Source organism: Hylobates moloch, unplaced genomic scaffold, assembly GCF_009828535.3.
Source record: "Hylobates moloch isolate HMO894 unplaced genomic scaffold, HMol_V3 SCAFFOLD_11, whole genome shotgun sequence".
In the NCBI taxonomy this organism is placed as follows: Eukaryota; Metazoa; Chordata; class Mammalia; order Primates; family Hylobatidae; genus Hylobates; species Hylobates moloch.
Genome location: NW_026652286.1, coordinates 95,829,239 through 95,841,708, shown reverse-complemented (window position 1 = coordinate 95,841,708; position 12,470 = coordinate 95,829,239).

The following is a 12,470-nucleotide window of genomic DNA, read 5'->3' as shown; positions in this document are numbered from 1 at the left end:
AGCCATTCTGCCGGGTCCAAATTGTTTTGTTTTTGTTTTTTTGAGACAGAGTTTCACTCTATTGCCAAGGCTGGAATGCAGTGGGGCCATCTCGGCCCACTGCAACCTCCACTGCCCGCGTTCAAAGGATTGTCGGCTTCAGCTTCAGGAGTAGCTGGGATTACAGGCACGCGCCACCATGCCTGGCTAAATTTTTTGTATTTTTAGTAGCAACAGGGTTTCGCCATGTTGGCCAGGCTGGTCTCGAACCCCTAGCCTCAAGCGGTCCACCCACCTTGGCCTCCCACAGGAGGCCAAAAATTTCTACACTTTCATTTGAGACATTGTGGGCACTCAAACCAAGTGGATACAGGTCCACTTAGGAGCTGGGAAAATATTAGATTGTACTGAAAAGAAGGTGGGTTGTGGCCTTATGGGCACGGTGGCTCACGCTTGTAATCTCAGCACTGTGGGAAACTGAGGCAGGCAGATCACCTGAGGTCAGGAGTTCAAGACCAGCCTGACCAACATGGTGAAACCCCAACTCTACTAAAAATACAAAAATTAGCCAGGTGTGGTGGCACATGCCTGTAATCCCAGCTACTCAGGAGGCTGAGGCAGGAGAATTGTTGGAACTAGGGAAGCGGAGGTTCCAGTGAGCCGAGATTGCGCCACTGCACTCCAGCCTGGGCGACAGAGCAGGACTCCTTGTCAAAAAAATAAAGAAAGAAAGAAAGAAAAGAAGGAACAATGGTCGTGCCAAGAAGGGCTGTGGCCATGTGCAGTCTATGCACTGCAAGAACTGTGCCCGATGCGTGCCCAAGGATAAGGCCATTAAGAAATTCATCATTTGGCCAGGCATGGTGGCTCACACCTGTAATCCCAGCACTTTGCCAGGCCAAGGCGGGCAGATCACGAGGTCAAGAGATCGAGACCATCCTGGCCAACATGGTGAAACCCCATCTCTACTAAAAATACAAAAATTAGCTGGGCATGGTGGCGAGCGCCTTTAGTCCCAGCTATTCGAGAAGCTGAGGCAGGAGAATCGCTTGAACTAGGGAGGCAGAGGTTGCCGTGAGCCGAGATCGTGCCACTGCACTCAGCTCTGGTGACAGAGTGAGACTCTGTCTCAAAAAAAAAAAAAAAAAAAATTGTCATTTGAAACATAGTGGAGGCTGCAGCAATCAGGGACATTTCTGAAGCAAGCGTCTTCGATACCTATGTGCTTTCCAAGCTGAATGTGAAGCTACATTACTGTGTGAGTTGTGCAATTCACAGCAAAGTAGTCAGGAATTAATCTCATGACACCAGCAAGGTCCGTTTATACCCGTGGGTGCTGCCCCATGACCCCCACCAAAGCCCATATAAGGAGCTGAGTCCTTAAAGACTGAAGACGAGCCGGGCACTGTGGCTCACACCTGTAATCCCAGCACTTTGGGAGGCCGAGACGGGGTTTCACTGTGTTAGCCAGGATGGTCTCAATCTCCTGACCTCGTGATCCACCCGCCTCGGCCTCCCAAAAAAAAAAAAAAAAAAAATTAGCCGGGATGGTGGCAGGTGCCCATTATTCAGTATCAGAGGCAATCCAGCGGGGGGCGCTTAGGGTGACAAACCCGCGCCCCACCCCACCCCAGCAGGAAAAAAAAAAAAACCCCCCCAAAAAAAAAAAAAAAAAAAAAAAGACTGAAGATGGATTATTCTCTGGAGAAAAATAAAATAGAAATTGTACTTAAAAAAATTAAAATTGTCTGGGCACAGTGGCTCACGCCTGTAATCCCGGCACTTTGGAAGGCTGAGGCAACTCCCAACCTCACCTGAGGTCGGGAATTCGAGACCAGCCTGACCAACATGGAGAAATCCCATCTCTACTAAAAATACAAAATTAGCTGGGTGTGGTGGTGCATGCCTGTAATCCCAGCTTCTTGGGAGGCTGAGGCAGGAGAATCGCTTGAACCTGGGAGGCGGAGGTCGGTGAGCCGAGATGGCGCCACTGCACTCCAGCCTGGGCATCAAGAGTGAAACTCTGTCTAAAAAAAAAAAAAAGTAAAAAAGAAATGGGGATTATAATACTCAACCATTAGTTTGTTATGAGGACGAAATTAGCCAGTCTCTGTGCCAGACTCTCAGAGATGCTCAATAAATGGGGGCTATTATCACTATTAATTAGATTATAATAATTAGTATTGTTTCCTAAGGTTGCTGTAGCAAAGTTCCAACAACTGTGTAGCTTAAAACAACAGAAATCTACTGGCGGCTAGAGGCCTGACATCAAGGTGTCAGTAGGGCCATGCTTCCTTTAAAGGCACGAGGGAGGGAACTGTCCAATGCCTCTCTATGAGCTTCTAGTAGCTTCAGGTGTTTCTTGCATCACTCCAGTCACATGGCTGTCTTCTTTCTGTGTGTCTTCACATCATCTCTCTGTACCTGTCTGTCTCTGTGTCCAGATTCCCACCACTCCCCTCCCCTTTTTTTAAGACAGGGTCTCACTCTGTTGCCCAGGCTGGAGTGCAGTGGCACAGTCTCGGCTGACTGCAACCTCTGCTTCCCAGGCTCAAGCAATTCTCCAGTCTCAGCCCCCTAAGTAGCTGGGACTATAGACGTGAGACACCACACTTGGCTAATTTAAAACATTTTTTTTTGTAGAGACTGGGTTTCTTCATATTGCTCAGGCTGGTCTCAAACTCCTGAGCTCAAAGCGATCTGCCTGCCTCGGCCTCCCAAAGTGCTGGGATTACAGGCATGAGCCACCATGCCCGGCCCAAATTTCCCCTTTCTCTAGGAACACATGTCCTACTGCGCCTCGTTATAACTTGATTACCTCTGTAAGAGACCCCCATTTCCAAATAAGGAAGGTCACATTCTGAGGTTCTGGGGATTAGGACTTCAACATATTTGGGTGGGCTGCAGGGAGAAAGGACACAATTTGACCCACAGCAGTTATATTCTCTGTTATCACTGAGGAGAAATTCCCTTCCCAGCTTTTGCACAAAAATAGAAAGTAAGTAAGCCCTAGACAAGATCCAAATACCTGTCCTTTAGTGGGACCAACAAAAAGGCCTTTTAATTGCCATCTCTTTCCCTGAAGCTGCTCCCACAGCAGGCCACCAGCTGTAGGTCCTGCTCTCCGACATCCTTCCTCGTCTCTCCGGCGTCCCTCCGGATTCCCAAACAATGCCTAATTCTATTATTTCCAGTGATTTCCCCGTGGGCAGCAGTTTATTCCTGTCATCAAGTCTCTGATGAAATCTTTAGCTATGAAATGTTTAGTCCAATCCCAACAAATCGTGTATAGTGTTAACATGTCACAAGCTGCCTGCGGCCTGCATTATGTGGTAATTTGGAGGCGAGAGAAGTGATAATCTAGGGTCGGGCTTCTTTTGTGAGCTTGCATTAATGCTGTAGCCAGTGATGTCAATTGACAGCCCATCGATTTGGGCTAATAGTGCACAGAGGGGGCAGAATTGGGGCGAGATAGGGAATAAAGGATATCGACGGCCAGTCGCCAGGATCCCGGCAGCTTTTAATCTATTATTGCCCTCTTTTAATGCAACTTCCGTGTCAACTGCATTTACTTCCACCAGCTCTGCCTGCTGCACTGAACTGTGCAGCCAGTGGGGTGCCACCCCCAGAGTGGCTCAAAGTTCCCCAGTATTGATTCTCGGATGCTCTGGGGTGTGAATTATAATTATTTCATTAAGCCCTTTAATGGGTATCAACTATGAACCTTCCCCAGCTTAGGCTGGGGAGGCCAGGGCGAGGTCTGCATCATTAATCTGTGTTCATCTCGTTGCCACCAGTTGTCCTACTCTCGACCCTTATTTTTTTTTCTCCTATTATCGAGTCTGTGGTTTTAGTGGGAAGCAGGTCAATCTACTCCCAGAGAGGAACTGGGAAGAGGAGTTGGCTGATTTGGGGAGATTGGAGGGGAGGCCACAATTGAGCAGATTGCAGTGTTGGTTACTCCCACTAAGGAACTACTAATCACACCGTCAGATGTGCTTTGCCCAGCTCTGGTTTGCCTGTGCAGGGAGGTGATGCCGGAGACCTTGGGACAAAGTGAGAGATCTTGCAGCTGCTTCCTTGTGCGGCTTTGAGTCCTGACATAGCTCAGGAATATTCCATCCTCTTGCTTAAATCATCCATCACCTTTACTAGGGTGCTATGTATACAAAGGAGTACAAAACACTGCCTTGTGCCCCCAAGGAGCTTAGACTTTAGTAAGAGGAAAAGGGATGAACATGTAAATACGCAGCAATGAGACAGACACCAATGAGCATTGAGAAAGGGCAGAGGACAGGGAGTTACGAAATCCAGTGGAAGAAGCTCTTGACCCAGGATTGAGGATGGAGGGAGGCTTCCTGGAGGAGCAAATGCCTAAGCTTAGCCTGAAGAATGAGCAGGAGATGGCCAGATGACAGAGGAGAAGGGCAGCCCAGTCAGTGGGAACAGCATGTTCCAAAGGCACAGAAGCAAAGGCCAGACGGCACAACCTCATCCAGTCAAGTAAGGCTCAGACTTTATATGAGGTGGGGAAAAGTTCCAGCCGTCACTTAGGTTTCTTGCCTTCTCATCCACCTCTCACTGTGGCTAAATCTCACCTGGAGCCTTAGGAAAGCTCAGAAAGAGTCTCAGATGCATTTCCCACCATTTTACCAGGTGCCTTCTTGTTTGGACCAAAATTTCATTTAGGCCAAGAGTGATTTTTATTTCAGGCTCTTCATTTCTTTGGTTCCCAGCGTGGTTTAAAAATATGTCTGTCTTGTTTGTTTGTTTGTTTGAGATGGAGTCTTGCTCTGTCGCCCAGGCTAGAGTGCAGTGGTGCGATCTTAGCCCACTACAACCTCCGCCTCCTGGGTTCAAGCAATTCTCCTGTCTCAGCCTCCTGACTAGCTGGGACTATAGGCACTATAGGCATGCACCACCACGCCCAGCTAATTTTTGTATTTTGAGTAAAGACGGGTTTCGCCAGGCGGGTCTTGAACTCCTGACCTCAGGTGATCCACCAGCGTTGGACTCCCAAAGTGCTGGAGTTATAGGCGTAAGCCACTGCACCTGGCCTTTTTTTTTTTTTTTTTTTTTTTTGAGATGTAGTCTTACTCTGTCACCCAGGCTGGAGTGCAGTGGCATGCTGGCTCACTGCAACCTCCACCTCCCAGGTTCAAGCGATTCTCCTGCCTCAGCCTCCCCAGTAGCTGGAACTTCACTATTTTTTTTTTTTTTTTTTTTTTTGAGATGGATCGTCTGTCGCCAGGCTAGTGCAAGGGCAACTTGGCCCCACAATCCGGATGATCTCGATCTCCTGACCTTGTGATCCACCCGCCTTGGCCTCCCAAAGTGCTGGGATTACAGACATGAGCCACCGTGCCTGGTTTTTTTTTTTTTTATGTACAGAGTCTAATTCCTCTCTCTTTGAATATGGGCTGTCCTCAGGCACTGACTTCCAATGGATAGAATGAGGAGAAAGTGACGCTGGGTAACTTCCAAGTCTAGATTATCAAAGCCATGTTATTTCCACCTGGCTCTCTGGATGTTCACTGTTCCTACAGCTGCCTTGTAGGATGTCTGGTCCCCTTGAGGCCCATATTTGGAAAGGTTACATAGAGAGAGAGGAGGGGCCTGGGGGGCCTCAGCTGTTCCAGCCTCCAGCTGTTTGAGTGGGTCCTGGCTTGGGCGCCAGACATGTGAGTGAGGATGCCTTAGAGATGACTCGTCCCAACCACCAGCTGACTGCATCTTCATGGCAGAACCCAAGTGAGAACTGTTCAGCTGAGCCCGGTCAACCCCCAGGTTCATGAGCAAAATAAATGTTATTGGGTTTTGTTTGTTTGAGACAGAGTCTCCCTCTGTTACCCGGGCTGGAGTATAGTGGTGATCATAGCTCACTGCAGCCTCAAACTCCTAGGCTCAAGCAATCTTCTGGCCTCAGCCTCCCAAGTAGTTGGGGCTATAGGCATGTACCACCACTCCTGGCTATTTTTTTGTTAGTTTGTATTTGGTAGAGATTGGGTCTTGCTATATTGCCCAGGCTGGTCTTGAACTCCTGGCCTTAAGCAATCCTCCCACCTTCACCTCCTAAGTGCTAGGATTACAGGCATGAGCCACTGTGCCTGGCCATGTTATTGTTTTTAAGCCACTATTTTAGGGTAGTTTGTTACACAATAATAAATAACTAGAACAGTTAGATTTGGTAATATTTGTGTTTAAGCTTGATTATTAAGCTTTATAGTAAGTTTTAAAGCAGGTAATGAGTTCTCCAACTTTGGTGTGTTTTTTGTTGTTGTTGTTGTTTGAGATGGAGTCTTGCTCTGTCATCCGGGCTAGAGTGTGGTGGCCCAAATCTTGGCTCACTGCAACCTCCGCTTCCTGGGTTCAAGTGATTCTCCTGCCTCAGCCTCCCGAGTAGCTGGGATTGCAGGCGCCTCCCACCATGCCCAGCTAATTTTTGTATTTTTAGTATAGACGGGGTTTCACCACGTTGGCCAGGCCACTCTTGAACTGCTGACATCAAATAATCTGCCTGCCTCAGCCTCCCAAAGTGCTGGCATGCACTGCTGCGCCCAGCTGCTTTGCTTTTTCAAGATTGCTTTTGTTCTTCTAGATCTTTGCTTTTTCACAGAATTCTTAAAAATCAACTCAATTTCCACAAAAATAACCAATTTGACTTATTCTTAGGATTTTAATGACTCTATTAGATCAAATTGAGTTTACCTCTTAACAAAATTGAGTCTGAATCCACAAATATGGCATATCTCTCCTTTTATGTAGGTCCTTTAAAATTTCTGTCAGCAGTGTTTTGTAGTTTAAAATGAAGAAATCTTGCGTATCTTTATTTTATTTTATTTTTTTGAGACAGGGTCTCACTCTGTCACCCAGGCTGGAGTGCGGTTGTGTGATCTCAGCTCACTGCAACCTCTACCTCCTAGGCTGAAGTGATCTTCCCACCTCAGCCTCCTGAGTAGCTGGGACTACAGGTGTGTACCACCACACCTGGCTAATTTTTTTTTTTTTTGTAGAGACACGTTTTTGCTGTGTTGCCCAGGCTGGTCTTGAACTCCTGAGCTCAAGCAACCCACCTGCCTCGGCATCCCAAATTGCTGGGATTACAGGCGTGAGCCACTGTGCCCGACCCTCTTTTCTTTTTTTTAGAGACAAGAGCTCACTCTGTCATCCAGGCAGAAGTACGGTGGCGTCATTGATCATAGCTCACTGTAGCCTCAAATTCCTAGACTCAAGCAATCTTCTTGCCTCAGCCTCCCAAGTAGTTGGGACTACAGGTGTGTGCCACTACACTTGGCTAAGTTTTTAATTAATTTTTTTTGTAGAGACATGGTCTCACTATGTTGTCTAGGCTGGTCTCCTCAAACTTCTGGCCTTAAGCAATCCTTCCACCTTGGCCTCCCAAAGTGTTGGGGTTATAGACGTGAGCCATTGTGCCTGGCCATCATATTATATTTATTCACCATCTAAGTTAAAAAGCTCTCTAGGGTCTACACAGCACCTGACACATAGTGAATACTCAATACGTATTTAAAGAAAGACAGTATATAATCACTGTTAGTAGTATTAATAAAAAATAGCAGCAGCAACTAATTTATAGACAACTTAAAAAAATTTAACTGTGGTAGAACACACATAACATATAATTTAGCGTCTTAATCATTTGTAAGTGTACAGTTCAGTAGTGTTAAATATATTTACATCATTGTGCAACTCATCTCCAGAACTTTTTCATCTTGCAGAATGAACCCATTAAACAAATTCTAAGTTTCCCCACCCCCAAGTCCCTGGCAATTGCCATGCTACTTTTTGTTTCTATGATTTTGACTATTTTAAATACCTTATATAATATACAGAACCTTTTTATGAAAAACTGATTGTATATTTCTTTTTTTTTTTTTTTTGAGACAGCATCTTGCTCTGTCACCCAGGCTAGAGTGCAATGGCATGATCTCGGCTCACTGCAACCTCTTCCTCCCAGGTTCAAGTGATTCTCCTGCCTTAGCCTCCCAAGTAGCTGGGACTACAGGTGCGTACCATCATGCCCAGCTAATTTTTGTATTTTTAGTAGAGATGGGGTTTCACCATGTTGGCCAGGCTGATCTCGAACTCCTGACATCAGGTGATCCACCTGCCTTGGCCTCCCAAAGTGTTGGGATTACAGGTGTGGGCCACTGTGCCTGGCTTGATTTTACTTTTTTTTTTTTTTTTTTTTTTTTTTGAGACGGAGTCTCGCTCTGTCACCCAGGCTGGAGTGCAGTGGCGCAATCTCGGCTCACTGCAAGCTCCACCTCCCGGGTTCACGCCGTTCTCCTGCCTCAGCCTCTCCGAGTAGCTGGGACTACAGGTGCCCGCCACCACGCCTGGCTAATTTTTTTGTATTTTTTAGTAGAGACGGGGTTTCACCATGGTCTCGATCTCCTGACCTCGTGATCTGCCCGCCTCGGCCTCCCGAAGTGCTGGGATTACAAGCATGAGCCACCGCGCCCGGCCTTGATTTTACATTTCTAATCTTATTTGATTGCAACAATAATGTTACAAGGAGGCAAGGACAGAACCTCTTAGACAGAAACCTGGAATATTTACATTTTTTTAGGCTCTTAGGATATTAAGAACTGTCAAACCAAGATTATAAAAATTGTGATATATTTAAAACTTTATATTTAATGAGTGAATGCTTTTATTTTATTTACTTATTTATTTTTCTTTTTTTCTCACATTTCTCTGAAGAGTGAATGCTTTTTAAAATGCACTGCTGGGCCAGGCGTCATGGCTCACGCCTGTAATCCCAGCACTTTGGGAGGCCGAGGTGGGCAGATCACGAGGTCAGGAGATCGAGACCACGGTGAAACCCCGTCTCTACTAAAAAATACAAAAAAATTAGCCGGGCGTGGTGGTGGGCGCCTATGGTCCCAGCTACTTGCGAGGCTGAGGCAGGACAATGGTGTGAACCGGGGAGGCCAAGATCGGGCCACTGAACTCCAGCCTGGGTGACAGAGCGAGACTCTGTCTCAAAAAAAAAAAAAAAAAAATGCAACGCTGGCCAGGTATGGTGGTCCACGTCTATAATCTCAGCAATTTAGGAGGAAGAGGCAGGAGGATCACTTGAAGTCAGGAGTTTGAGACCAGCCTGGGCAGAAAACCAGATCCCATCTCTACAAAAAAATTTTTAAAAAGTAAACAAAAATGCAATGTTGGCCAAGTGTGGTGTCTCCTGCCTGTAATCCTAGCATTTTGAGAGGCCCAGGCAGGAGGATCACTTGAGCCCAGGAATTCAACATAGTGGGAGCCCATCTCTACAAAAAGTTTTAAAAATTAGTCAAATGTGGTGGCAGGTGCCTGTAGTCCCAGCTACTCGGGAGGCTGAGGTGAAAGGATGGCTTGAGCCCAGGAGGTCAAGGCCACAGTGAGCTGTGATTGTACCACTGCACTCCAGCCTGGATGACAGAGTGAGACCCTGTCTTAAAACAAACAAACAAACAAACAACCTACCTAAAAAATGCAATGCTAAATACTCATCCTAGACAAAAATGTATTTTAAAAATTCCATTAGTGTGTACAGCAGAAGGGGTGGCCCAAAAATGACTCATACATTTCCAATGAGGAAAATCTCGTGTTTTTTTTTTTTTTTAATTGAGATGGGGTTTTGACATGTGGCTTAAGTTGGACTAGAACTCTTGGGCTCAAGCAAGCCACCAGTCTCGGCCTCCCAAGGTGCTGGGATTATAGGCATGAGCCACTGCTCCCGGCTGATCATTTCCTTTTAGTCTTATCAGTATTTCTCTTTGGCTGAGTGTGTGTGTGTGTGTGTGTGTGTGTGTGTTTGAGAGAGTCTCACCCTATCACCCAGGCTGGAGTGCAATGGCGCAATCTCGGGTCACTGCAACTCCACCACCCGGGTTCAAGCGATTTGTGTGCCTCAGCCTCCTGAGTAGCTGGGATTACAAGCGCGTGCCACCACACCCGGCTAATTTTTTGTATTTTAAGTAGAGACAGTTTCGCCATGTTTGGCCAGGCTGGTCTTGAACTTCTGACCAGCCTCCCAAACATGGGACGATTTTGGGAACTTCAACCTCCCAAAGTACTGGGGTTACAGGTGTGAGCCACCGTGCTTGGCCTGAATATGTATTTATTTTAAGATAACGTCAAAATCTAAACTTGAGGCCCCAAATTAATGTGAGGTTCAGGTGAAATGACCACTTCTCTCTTTCCACCAGCACTTGCCATTGTGAAAAGCCATGGTTTAAATGCCATTCCCATTTTTACAAACCAAGAAAGCGTTTCAGCAAAGGTATTGTTTCCGCCTGAAGGCTGCGCAGCAAATTTGGTAGTGGAAATTGGTTGGGATGCAGAGGTTGCAGTGAGCCGAGATTGCACCATTGCACTCCAGGCTGGGCGACAGAGTGAGACTCCTTCTCAAAAATAAATGAATATAAAAAAAATAATAAATAGACAACTTAAAATTTATAAATAAATAAATAGAAGACTGGAACTTGGGTTTTGGCTGTAAGCCAAAACACTCGCGACACCAAGCCTAACTGAGGGGGTTATTCATTTTGGACAGTGAGTGCCGAATATTCGCATATTCTACAGCTGTCAGTTCACCGCTAACACAGGCAAAATGTGCTCCTGGCTGCAGCAGAGGAGACCTCTGGGCTGTGCCAAGGAAAGTGGGCTGCCATGGAGGTAGTGAGATCCCAGGCTTCAGGAGCCACCAAGAAGAGGTCTGACTAAAATGATTTGGGCTTGCTGCAGAGGAGATTCAAAAATGGGGTGTCAGGGTGTGAGGAGGAGGGAGCTGCGTTAGATTACTTCCAGCTTCCTTTCAGACACCCCCCCCCCCCCCCCCCCCCCCCCCCCCCCCGGCGGCGTAAGGGCCAAGCCTGAACCTGCAGCACAGCTCCACTCTCTGGGGGAGGCGGCCTGGGCTGTGCATTCATTTCTCCACCTTTTCATTCGCGGCAGCCTGCCACCGGTTGTTGGGCATCCATAGCTTAATTTGAACAAGTGGGCTCTGGTTTCCTGAGGCGAACTGTCTGGGCGCCTCAGCCTTCCATCAGTATTCTCTTCAGTCCCCCGGCAGCTGCTCACTCTGGGCTGGCTCAACCTGCACTGACCTCATCTTCCCACACAGAGCAGAGAAGGATTTGGAAAAAATTAGTTATATTAGTGACTCCCCGAAACACTCCGTTTACTTGTGATATGACAAATATTTCAGCCATTAGGATCTCTCCGTCTCTTATCATCTTAAATGCACTCACTTACATTCCAAATCACTACTTAATTTAAAAGCCTATTTGTTGAGATTGTGACAGGCCCAGGGAAAAGGAGAGACAGACACTCACTCAGCTCTGGCTGGAATAGAATCAGATTTGGAACTTTGATTGAATCTTTCTCCCCAAGACTTATGCTCAGTCAGGTATCATCCAAACACTTAGGGCACAAGAGACTTACAGGGCACCCACACTGTAGAAATTTATAAGGTCTGCTTCGAAGTGGCCATGTGGCATGGTGACCTTGGGCAAATGACTTCATTCCTGGGTGTCTTTATGCTTTCTGGCCCCTGGATACAGTGACTCATTTGTTGAATTTCTTTTTTTTCTTTTTCTTTTCTTTTCTTTTTTTTTTTTTTTTTGAGACAGAGTCTCGCTCTGTCGCCCAGGCTGGAATGCAGTGGCATGATCTCCCCTCACTGCAACCTCTGCCTCCCAGGTTCAAGTGATTCTCCTGCCCCAACCTCCTGTGTAGCTGGGATTACAGGCATATGCCACCATGCCCGGCTAATTTTGTTTTCTTTGTATTTTTAGTAGAGACAGGGTTTCACCATGTTGGCCAGGCTGGTCTCAAACTCCTGACCTCAAGTGATCCATTTGCCTTGGCCTCCCAAAATGCTGAGATTACAGGTGTAAGCCACCATGCCTGGCCTGGTGAACATTTATTGAACCCCTAATAGGTGCTAGGCAATATGATAGATTCTGAGGGTACAAAGGTGAACTTCCTGCAAAAAATTGTTCTTAGTTTCTTATTAATAACCAGCATTTATAAAACACTATTTGCCAACTATGTGAAATACTCCACATGCCTTCTTTCATTTAATCCTTGCCATAATCCTATGAGGTAAGCTACATTGTATTCCCATTAACAAATGAGGAGACTATTCTGTCTGACTCTTCAATCCATAATATTAAGCACCATGCCGTACCATCTCCCTATATAGAACTTACCCTATTGGAATTTGTATGTTTGTTTGTTTTTTTGAGACAGAGTCTCACTCTGTTGCCCAGGCTGGAATGCAGTGGGGCAATATCAGCTCACTGCAGCCTCCATCTCCAGGGTTCAGGCTATTCCCCTGCCTCAGCCTCCTGAGCAGCTGGGACTACAGCCATGCGCCACTACACCTGGCTATTTTTTTTTTTTTTTGTATTTTTAGTAGAGATGGGGCTTTGCCATGTTGCCTAGGCTGGTCTCAAACTCCTGACCTCAAGTGATCCACC